The 26,677-nt window shown below is 51.0% G+C and overlaps 1 protein-coding gene across 5 annotated transcripts in view; it reads right to left on the bottom strand.

The window, feature by feature from the left end:
* Positions 1-23,543, bottom strand: part of Pik3cd (phosphatidylinositol-4,5-bisphosphate 3-kinase catalytic subunit delta) — a 43,597-nt gene extending 20,054 nt beyond the window's left edge. For 4 of the 5 annotated variants that reach the window (XM_055615083.1, XM_055615087.1, XM_055615085.1 and 1 more), the window contains exons 1-2: positions 23,478-23,543; positions 2,741-2,859 (exon numbers count right to left, since the gene is read on the bottom strand). The gene's annotated coding sequence lies outside the window, so the exon portion shown is untranslated. Of the gene's footprint in view, positions 1-2,740; positions 2,860-4,643; positions 4,767-23,477 lie in introns of those variants that run through there. The other variant, XM_055615084.1, reaches the window with a different exon arrangement.
* Positions 23,544-26,677: the final 3,134 nt, after the last annotated feature.

Raw genomic sequence — 26,677 nt, 5'->3', positions numbered from 1 at the left:
ACACACACACACACACACACACACACACACACACACACACACACACACGCATGCACATGCATGAGCTCACCTGCTCAAAATGTAAAAGTAATGAAGCCGGCCGGTTGTGGCTCACACCTTTAATGCCAGCATTTAGAAGGCAGAGGAAGGTGAATCTCTGTGAGTTTGACCAGCTTAGACCACACAGAGAGTTCTAGGGCAACCGGGGCTACACAGAGAGCCCTGTCTTAAAAAAAAAGTAATATTATTTTTTTAAAAACATTATTTCTGATGCCATAGGGGTTTGTTTGTTTGAGACAGAATCTCAAGGTAACCCTGAACTCACTATTTAGCTAAGAATGACCTTGAACTTCTGCTTCTCCTGCCTCCCAAGTGCTGGGATGACAAACATGCCCCACCACCCCAGCTCACGCTGAGGACTGAGCCAGGGCTTTGTGCTAGGTGAGTGCTCTGCCTACTGAGCTGCGTCTCAGCCCTTTATCTTAGTTTTAATATGCAAGTGCACTTTGCCCCTCCTTTAAAAGAAAAACAAAACAAACCACATAGCAACTTCTAGCTCCCTTTTTCTGTCTATATCATTCCTGCTATGAACTTAACTATGTGTGACCACCAGGGCTGCCGGGTCAAATATGAAAGCAAAACTCTTCACAGTGAGCTACTTTTGCTTTACTCTGATAAAAACAGTTTGCAGAAATGGCTTAGGAAGGGAATACTTATTTTGGCTCACGGTTTCAGAGAGTCTCAGTCCATTACCACTGGGCAGGTATGGTGGAGCAGCTAGTTCATGGATTGCAGGAGCCTGGGGCAGACGCTGTTCACCTCACGGCAGAACAAGACGCAGACAGCACAGCAAAACCCAGGGCTACCACCCTCACCCCTAGTGGCCTACTCGTGCCCGCCATGTCTTACTTCCTAAAGCTTCCACTGCCTCCCAGGAGACCGACTGTGACATCTCGGAGTCACACACCACAGCTGCTAACCGCACTTGTACACTGGTAGGGCTCACTGTGCAAAGGGCCTCACGAGCCAGCCATCAGCGTCAGGATTGACGGTGGCTGTTCTTCTGAGATCAGTTTCCTCAGAGAGAAGCTTTGCAGGACCGTGCACGGTGACTGGGTGGAGGCCAATCCACTGAGCTTTCACTATTCTGTGTGCAAGCGTCTAGGTTCCTTCTTAGCCATCTTTCAACTTTTTAATCTCCCTCCAATTCCTACCAACTCCCTTCCTCCCCACCAGCCCTTTTCTCTGACTCATGAGTTTTGGTTTTGTTTTCTAACCCAGGTAATTTGACTAGGACAATCCCGCTCCTTGGAGCCTGGGGGTCTCTCCCTGGATCTACCAGTGCCGACTAGTTCAGCAGTGACAGAGCCCTGAGCCTCTCCTCCACCATGCCTGACTAGCTTCATTCTCATGCAGACCCGGGATGGGCATCCACAGATGCTGTGGGGTCACACTGTAATGGCTGCATAGTACCCGGAAGATGCAGGACTCCAGTGTCAGGGAATCCAGTGCCCTCTCCTGGCCTCCATGAGCACCGCAAGCGCGTGGTGCACATACATGCAGACAAACACTCAGGCGCATAAAATAAAAAGAAATCTTTGGAAAAACTCAAATGTTTTAGGAACAAAGGCTGAAATTATTATTAAAGGGCATTTCCTGAGCCATGGAGATGAGTGAAAGTGTTTGCTGTTCAAGGCTTGTGACCTGCGTTCATGCCCTTCAACCCACATAAAAACAGAATGAAAAAACAAAAACAAAAACACAACTCCACAGAATTGTCCCCTGACCTCTGTACACACACCGTCGTGCATAAGTGTGCCTGAACACACACAATTATAATAAATGTAAAGATATTTCAGGCATCTTGGAAACTGAGTTTCCACCTACTTCCAATGCTAAAATTTTGCTTAAGAACTCCACAACCAACAAAGAGGTTTAGCAAAGCACCAAGGAGGACCCGAGATGATGAGGCAGCAGCCGAGTGACGCTGGCCCTGCCTGAAATGACGACAGCTGCGCAGGCAGAATGTTCTCCGTGCACACAGAATGATCACATACCCACAAGGCCTGCAAGGGAACCCCAGACTGTCCCACCACAGAGTACCCACAGCCAGCTGTCCACTGCCTGGATGGGGGATGCCTCGGTTACTTTTCTATTGCTGTGGCAAGACACCATAACCGAGGCAAGTTGTAGAGGAAAGAGTTTATTTAGGGCTTGTGATTTCAGAGGGTTGGAGTCTATGGGCATGATGGTAGGGAGCGTGGTGTCCGGCTCCCTAGTGCAAGCATGGCACTGGAGAAGCTGAGGGCACACAGCTTGAGACACAACCATGAGGCAGAAAGAGACACTAGGAATGACCTGAGTCTTTTGGAACCTCACCCCTTCCCCCAGTGACACATTCCTCCAACAAGGCCACATTTCCTACTCCTTCCTAAACAGTTCCACAAACTGGAGACCCAGCATTCAAACACAGACATTCTTCTTCCAAGTTAGGTGGCCCAGAAGCTCAAAAGAGCATCCTATCTTGATCCTGTAACTGTCCAAGTCTCTGTAGACACAGAAGTCCCTACTCAACGCTAGGACCTAGCTCCACCCCCAGCCCCCATTCACTTTCCTTTGAGCATGCTAGTCCCACAGATAAGTCAGAGAGGGTAGATTTTCTTCAAATTTCTTCTTAATACAGCATCTCCTCCTTCCTCTGTATTCCTCTCCTCTCTACATCTTCCCTTCCCCAACCTACCTGTTTCAGATGGGCCAAGAAAGACGACAAGCCAAGGCCCCTCTGCTTGGGAGATTAATGGTGCTTTGCCATCAGTGAACTTCATCCCACTTCTGCCTGGCTCTCCGCTCCTTAGGTGTCTGAAAAGAATGAAAGGAGGAAAGAACATTTTAAACACAGAATTTCAGAAACGGAGTACATGCTGATAGAAGATGTCCCTCAGGGCCGTGGGCATCGCTCAGTGGGAAAGCCTGCCTAATGTGCAAAAAGCCCCAGCCTTGAAGGAACCATTTCATCTGCTTCTCTTATAGCTCCATCCGTTTGGCTGTGTTGACCTTTCTCACCCCCTGTGCCAGTGCCACCCTAGCTCCCTTTGGTAACACAGAAGCAAAGCACAAGAGTGTTCCCAGGCCTGAAGCAGCAGTGGATGCACAGATGGCTCAGACGGTCTTTTAGAGCTGCTGGTTGGTTTTACAAAAGCAAAGTTAATTGATCTGAGCCATGCCTAAGGTTGAATTCCATCTGATGGCTGAAAAAAAAAAAAAAAAAAAACTGGTTCATGAAGTTTAGGCCTTGATTTCTCATGTAGCTCTCTTTTCAAAGCCAAATCTAAGGGCAAATTCGTCCTTGTTGGGCTAGAGAGGAAAAAGGACAGCTGTGAGAAGAGGGGTGTTTCCTCCCCACCTTGGGCACACCTAGAAACAACCTGCTCCCTGTGAGAGAAATGAGAGCCGGGTCCTGGGCACCTCTACGGTGGGGCAACTCGAGCCTGGATTCTATTAGGTAGAGCAGGAAGGAAGGGCCAGTGAAAGGGCAGGAAACAATGCACTCATTACTTGCTTTGTATAAGACAAAAGCAAAGCCCTTAGGAGTCCCCTGGAAATAGGGTGTACAGGCACACATTCATCAGGGTCCAAGCTCAAGTCGGCCAACCTGCCAGCCCAGGCCCTGAAAGGACGCTCAGCAACGCTGCAGGCGCCTGGGCAGCTGGGTGTGGATATAGCCTTCGGCTTAGCATCCAGGGAGGACCACTAGGGCTTTCCAGGAAACTATCAGCAGAGTCACCCGAGGCTTGGGCCAAAGACTAAAAGAAGAAACAACTTACATGCTGAGCAGTGAAAAAGACAATACTAAGAGAGCAAGACCAACAATAGCAGGACAGATCCAGGGGAAACCAGAAGGGCCAAAAGAAAGCATCAAAAGAAAGAAAGAAAAACCTAAAACCAAAACCAAACAAAACGGGAAAGACAAAGCAGAAAGCATGATGGAGCCCAGAAGACTGAATCCTCAGGAATTCAGGACGGGAGATAAGGAGCCAGGAAAAAATGCACCAGAGATTCATCAGGAAGGAGTAAGTCCCATGGTGGAAGAGGGACTGGACCTCCGGGCCTGGGTATGACTTCTGTTAGCCCCTCTTGATTCAAGGGCAAAGCTAGGGAGGGATGAAGCTTTGCCGACTGCTGGGTAGGGAATTGGGGACGGGGGAGGCGGGTGGGGGAGGAGGGGGAGCGCGCACAGAACTGCTTCGGTTCCAGAGAAGTAAACAGCGCGTCCTCTTCGGGACCCCCACTGAGGGTCCGGCTCATCCCATCAAGGGCGGCGGGAGACACACCCAGAATTTCATCTTTAGAGAGTCACACAAAAAGATGCAACTCAGCACTCGCCCCCCTCCCGCCCCACACACACACTAGGGAATCCCAGGCAGGCTCGACCCTAGGTGTGGGTCGGCCTCTCCAGTGGGGTACTGTCGCCTCTGGATGCTCCAGCCTCTCCTAAGCCCTTCCACCCTGGACCCCTGATGACCTCCCACCCTGTCCACCCAAACCCAGGCCAACAAAGCCCAGTGCTAGGTGGGGCAGAGCATCTGGCCAGTCCGGGGGAGACACAGGGACCCCACAGACTCCCGCACAGGTGGGTTTCGTACCAGGTGTCGGTGGCAGGGGCGGGCTCCGTCTCCCTGGAGACAGTTGCCCAGGGGACACGGTGGGAGGGTCCCGGAGTGACCGGAGGACTCCAGCCTCCAGGCAGCCGTGTGCAACCCACAGGGCCTGAGGACGGGGCCCCGTGATGGAGGAGGAGGTGGTGAGTGAGCGAGCGAGCAAGCATCGGCGGAGGGGCGCGGCTGGGGCGGGGCTGAACAACGGGCTTGGAGAGGGCGGCGGGGTGGGGCGAGGCGGGGCGCGGCCAGAGGCGGAGCATCCCTGGGATGGGGCGGGGCCAGAGCCCGCTGCACCACAGCACAATCCGCTAGTGTTAACAGCCAGGTCTATCCCAGCAGGCAGGAGGAATAGCAGCGGGGTTCTAGGGGGTGGAGACAACTCGGTTGCTCTTGCAGGAGGCCGGGGCGAACGCGGGGAGTCCTCAGGGTTCTCCCCATCCTGGAGCCCCAGAGTGTTTCAGGATGGCAAGCATATATAGCCCCGGCCTTGATCTCTTGAAGTCAGTGGACTAAAGGCACTATTTATAAAGTGAGAGCTAGTCTCTCCAGCCTCTTTCTGTCTCAAGTTGCTTTCTATTGCTGTGATAAAAGGAGCATGAGAAAAAGCAGCGTGGGGAGGCGAGGGTTTGTTTGGCTACACATCCCTGGTCATAGTCCACTAAGGGAAACTGGGGCAAGGGAAATGCTACCTACTGGCTTGCTCCCCACGACTTGCCCAGCCTGCTTTCTGAGGACCACTGCAACCACCTGCCCAAGGGTGTCGCTGTCCCTAGTGAGCTGGGACATGACACGCCAATCATTAATCAAGAAAACACCCCCCCAAACTGGCCTACAGGCAGAATGTGGGTCGTGGCCCCTCCGGGGAGGTCTCTCTTCCCAGGTAACTCTGAGTTGCCTCAAGTTGAAAAACAAAGCAGCAAACCAGGATACTGCCCCCTCTTCCCTGGGCATCACCAGGAAGGGCAGAACCTTCAGGCCCCTGTCAGACCTGGAGCTGCTGTCCCCAAGTAGTTCCTGAGTCTTGACTCTGGGCTCAGATCCTGAATGCTGGTCGTTCCCTCGCAGGTGATCTGTCCAAGTGATTTATCTAAGACTTTCACACGCACACACATCCAAGTTCCTATGCTGTGCTAGGGCATAGCATAGGTTCCAACCTGTGGAGCGGGTGGTGATCATTGTCGCTGGGGCAGTGAATGAGGGAGGCACTCTCACATCCACAATCCTCACAGCCTTGACTGTGCTGAGTAAGCTCTATCACTGAGCTGTATTCCCAGCCCTTTTTAATAAACACCTTTTTTTTTTTTTTTAAACAAGTTCTCTTACTGTGTAGGCCTGGCTGGCCTGAACTCGCTATGTAGACCAGGCTAGCCTCCAACTCACAGAGATCTGCCTGCCGCTGCCTCCCAAGTTTTGAGAGCATCTCACTAAGTTGCCAGGGCTGACCCTGAAATCCGTTCTCAGCAGCTGGAATACAGGCCCAGTTCACACAGGTTCTGACGGCAGAACTAGCATGGAACTGGTCTGGTTTGTGCTGGACCCATGAAGCTCTTGCTTTGCCTTGTCCTCTTACAAGGTTCTTAGACTTAAGCCTTTGTGAAAAGTGGAGCTCAGAGGGGGAAGGAGCTCCAGGCCCACAACTGCCCCAGATAAGGCCAGTCCTCTGGTCCTCTGGGCCAGAAGTTCCCAGGAATCCCTGAGCCCAGCATGGGAGGACTGGGCTGCTGAGATGGCCAGGATGTGGGAGGTCCCCAGCCAAGACTCACAAAGCCCAGGTCAGGGGCTTCCCACGGCCCCCAGCAGCCCTGCCTGGGGCCTTGGTACTAGAGCCCCAGAGACGAGAGTTAGGCAGGTCAGGATGCAGTTCATTCCCAGTACTATGTCAAGATGTCCCATATACCTTCAGTACCATGTCTAGTCTTTGAAAAAGACATCAAAAGCTAGGAGTGGCTTTTAATCCCAGCACTCAGGATGGGAGGCAGAGGCAGGCAGATCTTTATAAGATCCAGCCTGGTCTACAGAGAGTTCCAGGACAGCCAGGGCTGTAGAGTAAGACCCTGTCTCAAAATAACAAAACAAGACATCTCCCCCGGTGCTATTAACATAAACAGAGAAGGCACACACTGCCCCAAGGCCTCAGGCACCAAGCTGTGCTGTTCACAAGCCAGCGTCTGGATCCATGGAACCTGGGCCACTGGGGATGACCAGCCTGATGCCCCAGGGCTCTGACCCTTGGTGCCTCCCCCTTTCCTCACAGCCTAAAAGCAAGTCTGGGAGCAGAGCCGGCCTATGTGGGCAACTTGAAGATCTTGAGCCCACGGTTCTCCAAGGTGTGGAGACTGGGTCTCCTAGGCTGCCCAGACCCCACAGAGTCTCAGAAAAGTCGTTTTGACTGAGTAGACAGAGGAATTCAGACAGCTACCCAGGTGCAGAAGAGATAGAACTCTGACAGGTTAATGATCCCCAGTGTCAGCCACCAAAGAGATTTTCCCAAGCAGAAAAAACTCCCAGGCTCTTCTACCCTCTTCTCCATGTGTGGGAGTCCCCCCATCCCCCCACAGGAGACAAGTCCGTGCACAGTGCTACCCCTCCCCCAGCCCAACCCCCTCCCCCATAGCAGAGGTTTGAGTGAACACCAAACTCAGAGACAAGATGCCCATTGGCAATGAAACCCAGGGACTGGCTTGGGGTGCAAACTGAGCAGTCAGCTACTAATTTCTCTTGGAGTCCAGAGGAAAAGACAGGATTTCTTTGAAATGGAAAAGCCACAAAAAGGTGACACGTCTATATCACAAAAAGAAATGCTAGAACTGTGCTGACCAATGCAGGAAAAGTAGAAACCATTTTTTAAAAGTGGGAAAGCCCAGAGAGATGGCTTTGCATGCCTGGCAGCCTGGAGCCCTTGTCAAGGTGGACGGGAACCGCCGACTCCGCAGAGTGATTCCCAGACTTCCACACATGCCCAGGGTGGCACACGCTCCACCCCCAACAATAATAATTCAATAAGGCTTAAAAAAAAAGTTTGGAGAGAAGCCAGGCTTAGAGGCACGTGCCTGTAAAAACTGTAAAAAGATGGGAAGGTACCCATTGTTGACCTCTGACTTCCACATTGCACCCACCACACAATCAATACACACAGAGTTTCACTACTGTCAAAATTCAAGAGTAAACACAGAAATTACAATTCCACCCCTCTGTTTGCTGCAACCAACAGAGCCAATTTGCTGTAAGTATCCTAACCTAAGAACAGGAAACCAAAGGCCCCCACTCCTGGGAGCCCGTGTCCCACTCAACAAGTTTCTTTGCTCCCTCCATCCCTCCCCTCCCTCTCTGTCCTGACACTTCCAGGTCACCAAGCTGTGATGCAACCCCACCTCTTTCAGCTGCCTGCCAAATCCCAACTGCTTGCCCTGCTGGAAACCTCCTTGCTTCTTCCTCTTCAAAGTGGCCCAGCGTTCCTAAGCATGGTCAGAGAAGACAAGACCAGAAGGCTATTCTCTCAGCTCTGTCAGCTTGGCACAGCCAAGAGCGTCCTGAGGAGTACGCACATGTCTGGTGGGTTGTCTGGAGTGCCCAGCCCACTGTGGGTGGCACTATTCCCTGGACATGAGCTAAGCATGAGCCTGTGAGAGAGGGGAAAACAGCAAGCAGCATTTCCCATGGTTCTTAGTTCCCTCAGTGATGTCAATTCTCGGTAACCGCATCTGGAACTAAAACTCAAAAACAGAAGGCATACCTATGAGGAATTTGTTGTTGTTTAATTGAAGGAAAATCCACTTTTAGTCTGGATCACTGAATCCAGATCTTGAGGTAGGAAGGCACACCTTTAACCTGGGCCTATAACTCCTGGAAGCCTATACCAGGACGTGGAAAAAGAAGCTCTCGCTCTTTGCCTGCTTGCTCTCATCTTGATAGAAAGTTCATTCCTTCACTGGCATCACAGCAGTGGTTCTCAGCCTTCCTGATAGAGTTCCTCAGGTTGTGGTGACCCCCAGCCATAAAATTCTTTTTGTTGCTCCTTCATAACTGTAATTTTGCTTTTGTTATGAATTGTAATGCAAGTATCTGTTTTCCAGCTGTCCTAGGGGACCCTGTGAAAGGGCCATTTGATCAACCAAAGGGTCATGACCCACAGACTGAGAACCACTGAGTCAGACCTTACTTCTCTGGGACCCCATTGTATGCTAAAGATGGGATTCCAGTGTATACTGAAGGCCAGCTGAGACAGCCAGTCTTGTGGAATGAGCAACTACTGGATTCTTGGACCTTCCGTTCACAGGCAGCCATTGTTGGATATATATAGTGATTCATTCTGTAAATTCTGTTAATTTGAGAGAACTCTGACTAACAGACCTCCCTGGTAACCAAGCGTTGAAATGTATGAGCCTATGGGGCCATTCATATTCAAACCACCAGTCTATAACCTGTAAGATGACATAAACCCATTCTTTCCCCAAGTGTGTTTTGGTCATGGTGTCTGTCACAGTAACAGAATGAAAGCTAACAGAGGCTGAAGTCGGGGATGGGGGGAGAATCAGATACAACTTGCAGTAAAGTGTGTTCAATGTGTGTCTTAAATTCTAGTTGGAAAATAGGAGGGCAATGAATTGTCCTGTGTTAGTCAGGGTTTCTGTTGCTGCAATGAAACGCCATGACCTAAAAGCAAGTTAGGGAGGAAAGGGTTTATTCAGCTTATACTTTTACACTGAAGTCCATCACCGAAGGAAGCCAGGACAGGAACTCAAGCAGGGCAGGAACCTGGAGACAGGAGCTCATGCAGAGGTCATGGAGAGCTGCTGCTTCTTGGCTTGCTCCTCATGGCTTGTTCAGCCTGCTTCCTTCTAGAACCCAGGACCACCAGCCCAGGGAATGGGACCACCCGTCATGAGCTGGACCCTCCCCTGCTGATCACTAATTGGGAAAATGCCTTACAGCTGGATCTCATGGAGGCATTTTCTTAACTGAGGCTCCTTCCTCTCTGATGACCCTAGCTTGTATTAGTTAAAACACAACCAGGCAGTACAACCGACCCTTGTCAACCTGACACACAAACACAGCACTATTAAGCCACAGCCCTTCCTTTCTTGTTCATCCCCAAGATCTCACATTAAAAACATAAATAACTTTAAGGTCCCACAGTCACAAATTCAAACATGTTACAAATTCAAACACACTAAAATTTCAATCCCTTTCAAATACCAATCTTAGCTGGGTAATGGTGGCACAAGCCTTTAATTCCAGCACTTGGCAGGCAGATCTCTGAGTTTGAGGCCAGCCTGGTCTACAGAGTGAGTTCCAGGACAGCGGACTCTATACAGAGAAACCCTGTCTTGAGAAAAAAATATACATACATCTATAGATAGATACTCTCTCTCTATCTTATATTCTATATTATACATATTATATATATCATATATGTGTCCAATCTTTTAAAATTGAAAGCCCTTTAGAACTCAAGTCTTTCGGGCTGGAGAGCTGGCTCAGCAGCTAAGAGCACTGACTGCTCTTCCAGAAGTCCCAAGTTCAATTCCCAGCAACCACATGGTAGCTCATCACCATCTATACTGAGATCTGATGTCCTCTTCTGGCGTGCAGGTGTACATGCAGATAGAGCACTTATATATACATAATAATTTTTTTAAAAAAATTAAAAAAACCTCAAAATCTTTCAACTGTGGCCTCCAGTAAAATACTTTCTTATTTCAAGAGGGGAAAAAAATCAGGCCACAGTCACAATCAAAGCAAAACCAAACTCCAACTGCCCAGTTTCTGGGATCCACTCACAATCTTCTGGACCCCCCAGTGGGCTGGGGTCACATCTCCAGCTCTGCCCTCTGCAGCACACACAGCTTGTCTCTAGGCTCCGGCGGGCTCCACTCCACTGCTGCTAGTTGGTAACCCCCAAACTGCTGGGGTCCCTTGTTGCAACAGGGCTGCACGCTCACCAGTGGCCTCTCCTGGGCTCCCTTCACGGTGCTAAGCCTCACCTTCTCCGCATGAGCCCTTCAAACCTGGGCCTTCCACTGCCACTGAGGCCGCATCTTCACCAGTGGCCTCTCCTGACCTCTACAGTCCCAAGCCTCAGCTGCTCTCCATGACCCCTTCATGCCTTCAAAGCCAGTACCACCTGGGTGACTCTCAAGCCACCAACCTTGGCTGCCTCGGAACACAGCGTATTCCCAGAAGATTTCACCTCATTGATGCTGGTCTTTTCTTAATCACCACTAATGTCTGAGCTCCAGCTGACCAGCATCGAGAACCCCAGAAAAGCAAAGGTTTCACTTTATTGGTTCTGGCCTCCCCAACCACAGCTGACTCCAGCCCCAGCTGGCCAGAGCCAGGGTCTTCACACAAATGGCCGAGTAGACTCTTTGCTTCCCTCCGAAGCTTCCCAAGCCAGACCTCCATCGTTTGCACGCGCTCAAAAGTCTTACCTCCCAAGCTCCTCCAGAGCACCCCACCGAGCCCTCAACACTCAGTTACTTTTCTAGCTCAAAGTTCCAAAGTCTTCCCACAATCCTCCCAAAACACGGTCAGGTTTCGTCACAGCAACACCCCGTTATCCCGGTACCAACTTGTCTCTGTCAGGTTTCCTCTTGCTGCAATGAAACACCATGACCCAAAAGCAAGTTGGGGAGGAAAGGGTTTACTAGGCTTACACTTTCACACTGTAGTCCATCCCTGCAGGAAGCCAGGACAGGAACTCAAGCGGGGCAGGAACCTGGAGGCAGGAGCTGATGCAGAGGGCAGAGAGAGGTTGCTGCTTACTTACTGCCTCGCTCATGGCTTGCTCATCCTAGTTTTAGACCCAGAAGCACCAGCCCAGGGATGGCAGCACCCACCATGGCCTGGGCCCTCCCCCATCAATCACTATGTAAGAAAATGCCCTACAGCTGGAGCTCATGGAGGGATTGTTCTCAGCTGAGGCTCCCTCCTCTCTGATGGCTCTAGCTTGTGTCAAGGTGACACCACCAGCCAGTACACCCCCCCAAAAGGGACAAGATTTCATATCTATTCACATAATCTCACTATAGCTTTGTCCCCTTGATACACTTCTTTGTGTTATTTAGAAATAGGGTCTTTGCTGTATTGTCCAGGCTGGTGTCTCACTTCTGCCAGCAATTGTGCTGCAGCAGCTCCCTGGGTCGCTGCGACTAGAGGTGCCTGCCTGCCCCTGTGCTGGTTTTTTCTCTTGACACTTTTATGGGGAGCCTAATTACATGTGGCTCTCCTGCACCCTTACGTGTTTTCATTCATCTCTGAATTCTCACCCTCCAATTAACTCAAAAATTCACACTCAGCTGTAGTTAAAAAGCCAGTTAAAATTAGGACCTGAAGCTTCCATCTCATCTGGGATAATTTCTCTAAGCTCTGACCACTATGTCTGTCTTAATTGAGGCTCCCAAAGTCTGTGACTCAGGGCATGGAAGGGGGTGGGCAGGCCGAGGAAAAAGATGCTTGTGTTCCCAGGAATGCAGTTCTGGAAGAGACTGGCTTTGAAGACACCGGCTAAGTTCTCCACTGCTCGTTGCCTGGCCTAGGACAGGAACACCAGCACACAGGGTTAACGTTGGGCTGAGAAGCAAGGATCAATCAGAAGATAGCACACACTGGCAGCCTCTACAACCATCCACAGGGGAATCTACAACCATTCCCTACCAGAGGCCGTGAACCTGAGTTTTGGGTCGTCTATGAATGGAAAGAAGACCTCTGTTTGTGGCAAAGGCCTGCTGTGTGTTCTTACCGGGGGGAAGGTTAGAATAATGGGCTAAATAGGACATTGTGAGTTCCTCACAAAAGGCACTGGCGTGGGGGTGGGCTTCTAGACCTGATTTTCCAGAACCGTCTTATAGCTGTGTTGTGGCAACTGCTGAGGAGCAAGTGAGATGACGACTTTTTTAAGGTTTATTTATTACGTATACAGTGTCCTGCCTGCATGTACACCTGCAGGTCGGAAGAGGGCACCAGATCTCACTATAGATGGTTGTGAGCCACCATGTGGTTGCTGGGAATTGAACTCAGGACCTTTGAAAGGGCAGCCGGTGCTCTTAACCTCTGAGCCATCTCTGTAGTCCAGAAGATGACTTTTTCAAAGCGAACCTGGCAACATTAAGCTAAACAGCCACAAAGCTGTCCCTAGAGAGCAGGTGACTTGCTGGAGTCACGAACTGACAGCAGTAAGTGCCATGTTAAATGCCAGATACTGGCGAGGCAGCGCCACTCGGATCAGGCCTGTGTTAAAAGCCTAGTTCCCAGCCTGGAGATGTAATCTAGATACCCCGTTCTCCTCTCCCTCTCCCTCGCTTCTCCTCCCCCACCCACACAACGCCTCACGGCTGCCCGCAACTGTAAGTGTCAGGGGCTCCGTTGCCCTCTCCTGGCCCCTGTGGCCACCTCCTGCACACACATGCACCTGGATACACTCAAGCATACATACATGCACACAAAATAAATTCAAATACGAATAAATAATTAGTTAAAATAAAACTCAACTACCAGAGCTTCAAGGCGCTGGCTTTAAAGCAGGATATATGTTCATTATAGTGAGGCCATCTCCTCCCCTCAAGACAAGTCCTCTGGACACACTCAGGAGGGCAGGTGGCTCTCACAACCCCTGTTGGATGGTGTGACCCGCTTCAAGGCCGACTAAGTTTAAAGGGGTGAACAGACTGTCTCCCCGCTCTACTTTCATGGCAAGCTTCTGAGTTTTGATGGGCCATGAGTTTGCCCACACAGGGGTCAGCCAACGGAGTCCACAGTGCCTCCCAAGGCTACATGTATCTTTGTTTTGGGATTTTTTTACTTGTACTTTCCAAGTTTTTATAAGGAACTTGAATTAAAATCTGTATAAAAATATATATTATGCATGTACAAATGTCACCGATGACTTTATAATGGTATGTGTTAATACTATATACATATATGTACAGATACACAGAATCTAAATATGCAATACAGAAGAGCTCAGCCTATAACTCTTAGGAGATACAGCCACTCCAAGCTCCATATCCATGCAGTACTTAGGAGGTTTTAGAACTGCTAGTTCTCAATCCAGGCGTGGTGCTGAGAGTTTGAAACTAAACTAACCTACGTGGAAAGTTCCAGGCCTGCCGAGGCTGCGCGGTGAGACACCTTGTCTCAGTCCCCCCCACCCCAAAACCCTGCATAGTCACAAATTCTCAATTTCTTCTCTCCACCTCTCTTCTCCCCACCCCCTCTGTGGCGGTGGACACAGGTCTCCCGTTCTCAAGGGACTCAGTTCCTTGGTGGTTCTCCTCACTCTCAGAGTAAGCTCTGAGCCTGGCTGTCCACACAGTCCCTTCTTCCTCCATCTGTCTTACACAGACCCTTCCCCATCATCTCCTGAGATCCCATGTCTACACACAGCTCTACACCCACTGGACCAAAGGGAGAAAAGTCCTAGGGACACACAGGCCCTCTGCATTCATCATGTACGCCTGTCTCTTCTGGCAAGGACTCTGTGCCATCTCTGCCCCCAAAGCCTGTTACATCAGTTCGGTCTCTGTCTCTCTTTCCCAAGGACTAGGCTGGCTGTGGGGCTACCATCATGTACCAGGGCCTGATACATCAGACATAATGACCTGTAATTCCAGGTCGGGGACACAATGCCCTCTGGCTTCCTCCAGCACCTGGCACATGCGTGGTGCAGGCAAACCCACGTGGACACACACGTAATACACATAAATAAAAATAACTAAATCTTAAAAAAAAAAATATGCATTTCTTGGGCTGAGGAGACGGCTCAGCGGGTAAAGTGTTTGCCTCCCAAGTTCGAAGACCAGAGTTTGGGTTGCTAGAGCCCAGGTGAATGACAGGTGGGCATGGCAGACCACCTCGTCACTTCAGTGGCCAAAAGGCAAAGGGGTCCCCAGAGCACACCGGCCAGCTGGACAGCCCGATGGACAGCTCTGGGTTCAATGGAGACAACCTTCCTGGATGAATGGGGTGGAGAGCAATTGCAGAAGACTCCCGATATGAAGCTCTGGTCTCCACAGGCACACGGCCACACGGCCACATCTGACACGCATGCACCCCCGCCCAGGCCCAGGAGGACTCATGCATCTACGTGTGCCCACATACCACACACACACACACACGCATAAGAGGGGAAAACACCAATGTACTTCTTGTCCAAATTCTGCCTTACATTCATACGACTTTTTCATAATCCTCATATTTTCAAGCTGGGGGCGGGGAGCCATGGCTGGGAGCAGAGGAAGCCACGAAAGAAAACATAAACATCTCTCTGGAGCGGCAATTTGACTCAGAAGGAGAAATATTCTCTATAGTAAAATAAACACGCACGTATCAGGGAAGAGAATGTAAAATTAATGTCAGTTTTTAAATAGGGCTTGAAGCTTCAAAGCAAGGTCACAGTTGGGGTGGGATGCTGCGAACTGGGGTCACACACCACATTCCCCCACCCCCAGCCAGCCAGAACAGCGGGTGGGAAAGCTGGAGGAGAACAGTCCATGGAGGTCAAGGTTACTCCCAGCTGCCCAGCCACTTCCCAGCCACTTCCCCCAGGCCTAGGGATCCCGGGTGGCTGTTTTTGAAGCCCTCCGCCCATGCGCCACAGCTAGACACAGCTCGGTCAATCGTCTCTTACCAGGCTGTATCACAGCTGCGGAAAGCTGGTGTTCACACTACACCGTCAGGCCAGCCATCAGGTGGCAGGGGCACCTGTCATTCGAACGCCATTCCTGCCCTCGGTGTAGGCCTCCTGTAAGCGTCACACTTCCAACGCAGAAAATTAGAGCTTTTCCTGGGGCTATAACCCGCTACAGAGCTCAATTCTTCCTGACCATCAGGACAAAGCAGCCAGACTCCGAAGTCCAGCTCTTCAGAGGAAAGCCTGCTGTCCCTAAGCTCTCATCGGGGTCATGTACATGTTAAGTATCACAGTACATGAAACACCTGCTTCATGCTAAGCAGCTTAGGTCAGCATCGAACTCACGACCCTCTTGCCTCAGCCTCTTGAGGGCTAGGATTACAGGTGTACGCCACTATGCCCGCCCATCTGTCCAATTCTTTTTAAAGATACATTTACTTGTGTATGTTTATGCATACAGGCACAAGAACACCACAAAACAGGTGGACAACTTGCAGGAAACACTTCCTCTTTCCACCATTATTTCTAGGGAACACATAGTAGTTCTAGGTCATCACGCTTGTCAGCAAGCAACCTTACCCACTGAGCGCTCTCATCAGCGTTAATTCTTTCTTTCTTTTCTTTCTTTCCTACTTTTTCAATGCTGGGGATCAAGCCTCAGGTGCCGGCAGGCGAGGCAAAGTCTCTGTACCACTGAGCTAAAGTGCTAGCCTTCATCCGTTTAATTCCAAGGCTCTGACTTTGAACACCCACAGGAAGCTGTTTCCATCGGTTTTCCCCCAGCGCAGCCCAGTAGCCACCCGAGACCTTGAGTGTCTTAGGCCGTAGCCTCTTGTTAGGTATGCCTCGCTTCGCTGAAAAAAACAGACCACAAGTCACTGGTTTCCAAATGACAGAGGAGTTACCTCATTCAGACATTCGCCATACCGCACAATGGCCTGGAGGCTGGTTCACCCCTGACCCAGGAGCCTTCGGAAACAGGAGGCCTGCACTGTCCTTTCACTGGCTCTGAAGGCGAAGGGGATTTGCTTATTTATTTTTGGAATTGTTTGTAGTTGGAGAAGTCAGGGCAGAACACAGGGGATTTTGGTGGTTTTCCCCCTAGAAGAAATTTCTCATGAGCAGACTATATGAGACGGAGATCCTGGTTGTGTGTACTTCCTTATCAGAAGCAGGTCAGCCTTAGAGAGGAACACCTGTGCTGGCACTGTGTGGCACACCCCACCCGCTGGCTGCCCGCTTGATTGTCTCCGAACCGGAGGTTGCCCTGAGCCACCCGAGATGGAGGCAGGGGCCATGTCACTCGAGAGGGCTTCTGGGGGCCAGAGAGACGGCGCAGGCGTCAGGAGTACAAATAGAGCTTAACCAAGAGGACAGTCCATTCAGACAGAAAGGCTTTGCCAGCTCTCCCTCCAAGCTCACCCACCTCCCTGACAGCCGATGGATCTCTGTAAATCAGTCTCCCTCTGCCTGAAGGGTCCACCATTTCTTCTTGTTAGAATAAGATGGATCTTGAGAACAAATGGCAACTTTTTAACTTACATCGAAACAAGCAAGAAGAGGTGAACTCGGTTCTTGGCGATGTTAATCTACCTCACTTAATCCACATGGCAAACCTTGGAGCAAATCCCATCAACTCTATTTTTCTGAGGAGGAAACAGAACACCTGAGGCGTTAAACAACCTACTTGAGGCCACCCAGCCGGGAAGCAGAGAGGGTAAGCCTGGAATGTGAACTCACTCCAGAACACAAGCTACTTAAATTCAATGGCAATAAGGAAATACATCTGAAATGATTACTTTTCAAGAAGGTTAGCAAGACATTTCCTTCATGTTCTTTGGTGGAGAGAGAAGGTCTTAGAACTTTGGATATCCACTTAGCTTCTAGAAACCAAAACACATTGTCTTTGAGGTAATAATTCCAGAATATGAGAAAAGCCATATTCTGAGAAATGTCAGTCACAAGTTTGGGGGGTGGGGACTGTGGGGTGGGTGGACAGGCCTGAGAGAAGCAGGGGTGTCCCTCCCTAAAGATTGCTCCAGGGACGAAGACATTCCTGTTTTAGAGACTTATGCTACGCAGAAGACCACCAGGGTGGGAGATAACTTGGAAAACTGTTAGGCTACAAAGTGCAAAACACCATTGCAGAGGAGCAGGAAGATGGCTCGGCAGATAGGAGCACTCACTGTGTGAGCACAGAGACCCAAGTTTGGATTCCCAGTACCCATGTACAAGCCAGGCATGGTTACAAGTGCCTGTAAGCCCCAACTTGGTGGGGGTAGAGAGAGATGGCTCCCAGGAGCTCAATGGCCAGGCAGTCTAGTAGAAAGGCCCAGTTTCAAGTTCTTCTTGAAACCCTGTCTTTTTTATTTTGTTTTGTTTGGTTTGCTTGTATTTGTTTTTTGAGACAGGGTTTCTCTGTGTAGTCCTGGCTGTCCTGGAATTCACTCTGTAGACCAGGCTGGCCTGGAACTCACAGAGATCTGCCTGCCTCTGCCTCCCCAGTGCTAGGATTAAATGTGTGTGCCACCACCACCTGGTTGAGACCTTTTCTTAAGAGAATAAGGGAGAAATAAAGATAGAGGAAGACACCATCTGTCCTCTTCCGGCCTCCACAGGTATGCACCTGGGCGTGCGAGTGCACACACACACACAGCCAAACACAAAGCGCATACCTCGCTGGGCATGGTGAGTGTAGTCTGTCATTCCAGCCCTGGGGAGACATGGGCAGGAGACCAGGAGTTCAAGGCCATCCTCAGCTTTATAGCGAGTTTGAAGCCAAGCTGAGCTACCCAAGACCCTGTCTAAAAGATGGGGCTGTATTATCCTATATTTTTATTACATGAGGTACCTAGAGAGTTGTCAAGTTCATAAAGACAAGAGAGCAGCTGTCAGGGGTTAAAAGTGGGGAAGGGAGAAATCACAGGGGTACAGGGGTCTCCCCCAGAGACTTTTCAGACATCATGTCTTGTTGTGTCTGGCCCCTTTATCCACTCATGAACATTCTTAAATGGCCACTGTTACAGCCACTGCCTCTAAGGTGCAGAAGGTCAAGCACTTAACCCAAGGTCGCTTGGCAGGAAAAGCAGCCCCGGAGAGATGGCTCAGTGGTTAAGAGCACTGTCTGCTCTTGGAGGGACCCACTAGGTTTCAGCACTCAGGCAGGGTGGCTCACACCACCTCAATCCAGCCCTAAGGGGACAGAATGGCAGCACTACCCACACATACACACAAATAACTTCAACACATTACAAAGAATTGTTGTTGTTGTTTGACACGGGGCTTGTCTATGTAGCCCTGGCTGTCCTGAAAACTGCAATGTAGCTTAGGCTGTCCTTGAACTCAGAGATCCACCTGTTTCCGCCTCCTTCGTGCTGAAATGAAGCTCACCCAGCACAGATATGTAATTTTAAAGCAGCTGAGGCTGGAAGGGGCCACTCAACTCGGGAGCTGGACTCCCAGGAAGAAGAGCCTGGGTTCCACACTCAGGCTCCCAGCCTCGACCCTGAACGCCTGTGTGGGGATCCTGCCCTGGCCTGCCCTCGCCCTTTCCCAAAGGCTCAGCAGCAGGGCCACGCTTTCTCTTCTAGGACACACTGCTCCAGCTTCCACAGCAACAAGAAAAAGTAATGTCCCCAGTAGAGCAGAGGTAGCAGAGCAAACAGCACTGCTAGGGCCCCTGGGTACCCCTGAGCCCATCATGTTCCCCCGTGCTTCCTGTAACCTTCAGTAATGGGGGCTCCCCAAATCCCTTCGAACAGCTAAAGTCCAATCTCATGAAGTCTGTCAGGCAAGTTACAGTCCCCAAGGAGGACATGGGGACTCAGTGAAGACAGACAGGGGAGGGATGGGGGGGAGAAGGAGGGAGGGAGGGAGGGGAAGAGAGAGACCCCGCTGTTACCCCCGAGCCCCTGCTGAAACAGGAGAAATGAGCAGGAAAGTGAAGGAGGGAAATGAGCCAAGGGCACCCGGCCTTCCCAAGGAGTCCCACACATCCTGAAGAGAAGGCCAATGCCACTCAAAGCCAGGGAAAGGGAAGCAGGAGGGAGGCTCGGGACAGCAGTTCAGCAGAGATCACTGGGAACTGAAACACCAGCCTAAGGTCACCCTGCGGAAGAGGCAGGACGGGACGGGAGGAGGGAGAAGACAACGGCTTTTTCCTTGGAAAAGGCATATAGAACACTCCCTTTGCTCTGGTGAGTGGCTCCCAAGGTGCCGTCGCCCTGGAAGCAATCACTGATTGAAAAAAAATGTTTGTACTTGGAAGGAGAAAGCACCTGAGCAGGAGCATGTGTGCACGTGTGTGCACGTGGAGGGAGGCCGGGTGAAGACCTCGTGCTGAGTCTCTGCTACATTGTCCACCTTATTTTAGGACAGGGGTTTTGTCATTATTGGTTTGTTTTGTTCTATTTTTTGAGACAAGGTTTCTCTGTGTCTTAGAACTTGCTTTGTAGACCAGGCTGTCCTCAAACTCATGTAAATCCACCTGCCTCTGCCTCTCAGTGCTGGGATTAAAGGCGTGCACCACCCGTTGACTGGCAAGACAGTTTTTTAATTTTTAATTTTTTTCTGGGTGTCGGCAGTGGTGCACACCTTTAATCTGGCCACTTGGGAGTCAGAGACAGGTAGATCTCCAAGACTGAGGCCAGCATGGTCTACAGAGTGAGTTGCAGGAGAGCCAGGATACAGAGAGGAGTCCTGTCTTATTAAACAAAAAGCACCAGCACTCAAGGAGGCAGAGGCACACGGATCTCTGTGAGTTCGAAGCAGCCTGGTCTACAAAGCGAGTCTAGGACAAAGCTGCACAGAGGAACCCTGTCTTGAAAACCAAGAAGGAAAAAAAGAAAAGAATGAAATGAAATACAAAAGATTTTTAATTTAAAAAAATTCTGTGTATGTGTCTGCGAGTCAATGCCATGCGGGCAGGTGCCGTGGAAGCCAGAAGGGGCAGTGAAGCCTTTGGAGGGAGTTACAGGCGGCTGTGAGCCGGAAACCCAACTCTGGGTCTCTGGAAGAGCAGTTAAGCGCTCTTAATCACGGATCCATCTCTCCAGCCCCTAGAAATACTGTTATTTTCTACCTGTGTGGTGCGGGGTGTGCCCCAGCACAGACGTGGCGGTCAGAATACAACCTTGCAGACACGGCTTCCTCCCTCTACCTTTCCTGCGCCCTGGGTCCTCATGCTTGCATCTCGGGGCAGCGAGCACCTTCACCTGCTGAGCCATCTCGCCTGCCCACCATAGGGCTTCTCCTCGGCCAGGGCTCGCCAGTCAGGCTGGGCTTGCTGGCCGGTGAACCCCTGGAGTCTGCTCCCTGTGTTTGTCTTCCGGGTGTTGGGACTGCCACACACCAGGCTTGGTTTTTGTTGTTGTTTCTAAACCTGGGTTCGTGGGCCAGGATTCAGGCAAGTGCGCTCCATAGAACCGTCTCCCCAGCCCTGGAGAAGGGCTCCTTGCATGTGTAAGTTAGTGAATGACTTTTTGACTTTAACTAGTGAGGTTAAACGTGGCTTCCTCCTGGAAACCCTTGAGTAGTCCTACACCCAAGGAAAAGGGTTCTCACAGGAGACAGCCACACAGAGGGGAGGAGATGGCCATCTGAGGGCAGAGGCATGTGAGCCCAGAGCGGCCTGGAGCCACCTGCAGCTAGGAGGCGGCAAGATCTGCCCTAAGGTACTGGGAGGGGGACACAAGCCTGCTGGGACCCCGACTTCAAACTTGTGGTTCGGGAACAGAAATCTGTTTTATGGCACAAAACTTGCTCCTTTGTCACAACACGCGGCAGGAACCAACGCACCATCCCAACAGGACCTAGAAGCCCAAGCAAGTTGCTCCTCTTCTGAGTCTCTCTCAATCCGTTCCCCACTCCCACTGCTCCCTGCCACCCCCTCAATTTCTCTGTAAACGGAAGCAGTTTCCCCACCAAGAGCCGTCACATCCATCCCCGGCCGGCACACCACAGCCAGCACGGATGCCTTCTCCAACGTCCTTCTCCAGCAGCAGCCTGACCCTCAGCCACCCTCAAAGCCTCAAGGGTTCGCATGCATGCATGTTCAACCGGAAGGGGAACTTTCTTAGGCCCCAGGGACAGCCCTGGCGCTGGGGGGGGGCATACTTCGGTGCACCCCACAGAAAGTCACACAGCGTGTTTGGCTGCAAAGAAAGATCAGGGAGGTTCCCGGACTGATGTTTTCTTTCCACCTTGCAACTGGCAGCATTTCTGATATGATGGCTGGGGATTTCCAGCAGCCACTTCAATGACCATTCAGTGTGAGCGCTGAGCAGCAGGACCAAGCGGAGGTCTGCAGTGGGAACTGCTTCGCTCGTAGACGCTATTTCCAGAACAAACCTGGTACTCTTCTCACTGCCAAAACAAGCCCGGCTCCCGCTGCCCTCCAGGCTGGAGGCTAGTCATTCATTACCTCAGCACAGGTGCGCTGTTCCGGGTTCTCCTTGCCCATCCTCCAGGGGCACTTGCCTTCGGACCAGCCCTGCTATCAGACTTCTTGGGGAGACACGGGGTCCCCGAGGAGTCTTAGGAAGCTTTCCTAAGGTCCCATCCTAATGAAACATTTGCTGGGGCTCTGGACCCACAGAACTAGGGAACCACTCTCTGAACAACAATAATTTTGCAAAGGGCAGCCAGAGGGGGATTGCTTCACCCACTGCACATTCACTTCCCCTCCCACGGTACAGTTGATAGAAACACAGCAAAGCAGGAAGCAACCCCTCGCCATCCACAACCACTCTGGCTCTGTCCTGTGCCGACCCCCTCCCGTGCCCATCCCAGAAGCCTGTACTTTCCCCACCTGCCTTGCGCTTTGCATAGTCTCTAGTCCTAATGCATCAGGTCAATGCAGCTGAGCCAGGGAAGGGATGGAGCCCACGGCATGTTTCTCAGGCATGCTTTTGTATGTAAAACGGCCGAGTTTGTTGGGAAAGTCTCTATGGTAGAATTAAACTGCCAAGAACTTGGGGGCCCCATCAGGGACCTGTAAGCGTCAGGGATTACACCCTTACTTTCTAAGTCCCTTTGAAGCAGGTAGTGAGCCCCTCCCTGACCACCTCTCTCTCTTTCTCCTTCCTCCCTCCCAACAGCATACTCATCCTACACACACGGAAGCCTTTGCTCCATGTCTCAGATGGCATTTGAGGGTGGGCTTCTTCGAGTCCTGGTGCAGAAGCTTCACTGTCTGGTGAGAGTGCAAACTGACAGGTCCCAGCTCCTAGCAGAGCCTGAACCGATTCCATTGCAAACCCCAGATTCCATCTGCAAAGTGGGGGAATTTTAAGGGATGAGGCCCCAGTATGTAGGTGCTTCATGCCCTATCTCAGCCTCCACGTCCAGAGCACGCATGTCCTCCTCTGCCATTAGTCCCTTCCTGAGTCCTGGGGTCTCCACCTCTCCGCCAGGGAAGTACACGACCACCTTAGCAGCACCCCCATCCTGGGCCACGATGGTCCTCCTGGTCCTCCTATCTCTTAAGGATGAAGTACAGAAGAGGAAGTAGAAATAAGAACAGGAAACTAAAAAAATTTTAGAGTCCCATTCAGGCTGGTTTACCGGCAAAGAATATATATTAAAAAGAAAGAGATCCGGAAATGCAAAGCTGGAGGCGGTTTTGCCACTATAACCCTGGCTCAGCCGCAGATCTGAAGAGTGATCTAGCCCTCGCCTGGGTCCAAAACTCCCACGGCAAGCATCAGTGGCAGTGGAGGGGGGGGGGCGAAGCGTGCCCCTGGCCAGCCCTGAGCATCTGTGAAGATGCTGGAAGGACCGCAGGGCCAGGCTGCAAAGGATCTTGACGCGTCCTGGTCCCTGTGTCTGGGCTGGCTTGCCTGGGTCACCCTGCTGGGGCTCAGCCTCGCAGCGACCCAGACACCTAGAGCGAAACACAGACCTCAGCTACCCGGCAGGGTCGGAGAGCCCCTGCTCCAGAGATTGGGACGCACAGCGACGGGTGTAGGGAAAATGCAGGCGCAGGGGAGATGCTCGCACGGGGGACCTCGGGTATCCCGAGGGCAGCTCAGGACCAGGTCTCTGAAGCCCGGCTCCGCAGGCATCCACTGTCTTGCTAGACGCCAGGAGGTGCCCAAAGTCAGGGCGCATCGGCTGTGCGCGCTGGGACTGTGCCGGAGAGCCAGCCCCGCGCTGCCTGAGCGCCCCCCCCCCCAATCCATTCTTCCTACCTTCTGCGATGCACTCCATGGACAGCGCTTACGCCCCGGACCCGGAGCGGTTGGGCCCGCAGGCAGGGCACGAGTGAGCCAGAGGCGGGGCGCGCGGCGGGACGGCCCACCCACTGACTGTCCCACACTCCACTTCCCACTTTGTTTCCTTTCTACAGATAACAGGAAAAACAACTGCTCCCCCCGCCCCCCTCCAGCCACGCCCCCAGCCCGGCCGGGCCCTGCAAGGGCAGCGCGGCAGGTGCCTCTGAACCCTGCAGCAGCTGGCACCGTTCAAAAACAAAGTTTTGTCTTGCTGTAAAAGGCACACTGCCAAATAAAGGTCCGGAGGACCTGAGCAACGTCACACTCACACAGAAAAGAGCAAGAAAGCCGAACCTCGACAGGCCGGCAGCGCTCCAGGATGACTGCTGTCATGGGCACCCACGAAAAAGGGAGGCCGAAGCGTGACAGAGGCAGCCTGTTAGTCTCAAAGGTCCTTTAAGAACGTTAGATAGCCAGGCGCCGTCACACAGGCCTTTAATCTCAGCACTTGGGCAGAGGCAGGTAGGTCTCTGACTTCAAAGCCAGCCTGCTCTACATGGTGAGTTCTAGGACAGGTAGGGCTAAAGAGAGCCTATCTCAAAAATAAAATAAAGACCATCCGTGGTTGGCTGGGTGTAGAGGAGCTTGTGTTTATCCCAGCATTAGGGAGGCAGAGAGGCAAGCAGATCTCTGTGAGTTCCAGACCAGCCAAGGCTACTTAGGGAGACTCTGTCTATAATACACAAAGAAACAAATGAATGAAGTGAATAGCTAGGCTTGTCTGTAATTACCGTAACTTTCTGTCTTCCTAGGATCATTTGGCTGAGTCTAGCTTAACTCACTTGATCCTTTTCAACTCAGGAGGGAGGTAAAGCACCTGCTTTTTTTTGGAAAAAAAAATTTTTTTTTTTTTTTTTTTTTTTTTGAGACAAGATCTCACTATGTAGCTCTGACTAGCCCAGAACTCACTATGTAGAACAGGCTGGCCTCGAACTCAGAGATCCACCTGTGTCTGGTTTTCAAATGATGGGTTTAAAGGCTAGTACCACCATGCGCAGAAAAAGCTCTTGTTCTGAGAATGATTTGCGTGCTGGGGGTGGAACCTGGGGCCTTCAGCATGCTAAGAACCAGCTTTACTGTGAAGCAAGTGGCACTCCCATGAAATAGCAATCACTGTTCCTATGAACAAATAGGACAGATGCCAAGGCTCAGAAGGTATTTGGGAATGGGTTCCTTCTGGTCCTGGTGCACACTGATACAATGTGGCACAGTTGGAGGCTGGCAGGTCCTTGCTCCCAGCCTCTCTTGGGACTGAAGAGTCAGAACCAGGACCAACTCTGGATCCCCTACCATCAGAGAGTTCTCCATTTCTGTCTGAGAAGAAAAGGGGATTTGTTGCAGGTTACTGTGTAGGCTGAGCTGTCTCAGAGGGAGGCTTGTGGGCTCTCGACTTAGCTGGAGACTCTCAGAGATGCTGACTTTCAGGCCCCTTTCAGGGAAATGTTAGGTCTACTCCAAGGAACACACCAGATTCTCTTCTTACTAGGACGCCCAGCGCACAGACTGACTTCCACCCTATGGGCTCTGATGATGGCAGAGGCTTCCACCGCAGCCAAGGAGAATGTGGCAAAGCTGGGAGTAAGGAAGAATACAGGGAATATGCCAACACCAGTCCCGAGGCAGATGAGGAATACATTTGCAACTTCAAAATAACTTTTGGGAGCATGGAGTGGGGCTCAGTTGGTGGAGTGCTTGCCTAGCATGCACAAAACCCTGGCTTCTGTCCCTACCACCCCTGACGCCTATCATCCCTGCCCTCAGGAGGTGGAGACGGAAGGCTCAGAAGTGCAGTCATCCTCAGCTACACAGAAAGTTCAAGGCCAGCCTGGGCTGCATGACACTTTGTGTCTTAGCGTTACTATTGCTGTAATGAAACACCATGATCAAAGCAACTTGGGGAGGGAAGGTGTTTTCTTTTCAATTTAGCTTACACTTCCATATCACTGTTCATCACCATAGGAAGGCAGGACAAGAACTTAAAACAGGACAGGAACTCAAGCAGGTCGGGAACCTGGAGGCAGGTAATTGATGCAGAGGCCATGGAGGGGTGCTGCTTAGTGGCTTGCTCAGCCTGCTTTCTTGTAGAACTCAGGATCACAGCCCAGGGTAGGCCACACCTACACCAATCACTAAGACACTGCCCCACAGGCTCACCTGAAGTCCAGCCTGAGGAGGCATTTCCTCAGGTGAGGCTCCCTCCTCCCTGAGGTCAAACTGAATGATGACATAAAACTAGCAACGAAGCTAACCCCTTTTCAACTTGATATACAAATGCATCTCTGTTAAGCCACTACCTTTCTTGTTCATTCCTAAGATGAACATTAATAAAGGCATCACAAAATAAAATATTTTACAAACACAAAAATTCTAACAGCCTTACAAATTCACTAAAAATTGTCTCTTGCCATGTGGTAACAGGAAAAGCACTCCAGCACTCAGGAGGCAAAGGCAGGTGGATCTCTACGAGTTCCAGGCCAACCTGGTATAGAGAGTGAGTTCTAGGACAGCCAAAGCTATACACAGCGAAACCCTGTCTCAAAAAACAAAAACAAATAACAAACAACAAAAAAATTGTCTTTTTAAAAATATCCAGTCTCTTTTAAAATCCAAATTCTTTGTAAAACTCCAAAAATACTTTTTTTTTTTTAAGTTTAAAGTCTCTCAACTGTGGCTCCTGTAAAATTAAAACTAAATTAAGCACTTTCTTAATTCAAGAGGGAAGAACCAGGGCACAGACAATCTGAATAAAGCAAAAAACCGAATGCCAGCATTATAACTAGCTCAGTCTTCATTGTCTGGGACTCACTTATTATCTTCTGGGCTCCTCCAAAGGGCGTGGGTTCCTTCTCTGGCTCTGCCCTCTACAGCTTGTCTTTTAGGCTCTGGCCGGCTCCACCCCACTGTTGCTGCTGTCTTGATGGTCATCCCATGGCACTGGCATCTCCAAAATGCTGGAGTCTCCTGCTGCAACGGGGCTGCACTTTCACTATAGTCTTTCCTGGGCTCTCTTCATGGTGCCAAGCTTCAACTTCTCTACATGACACTTTTAATCCCAGTCTTCAACTGCAGCTGAAGCTGCACCTTCACCAGTGGCCTCGCTGGGGTCTTGCACTGCC

The sequence above is a fragment of the Psammomys obesus genome, unplaced genomic scaffold (assembly GCF_907164565.1).
Source record: "Psammomys obesus unplaced genomic scaffold, mPsaObe1.curated_primary_1811, whole genome shotgun sequence".
Taxonomy (NCBI): domain Eukaryota; kingdom Metazoa; phylum Chordata; class Mammalia; order Rodentia; family Muridae; genus Psammomys; species Psammomys obesus.
The sequence above is the reverse complement of the archived record's forward strand: the minus strand, read 5'-3'. Positions and strand labels throughout refer to the sequence as shown.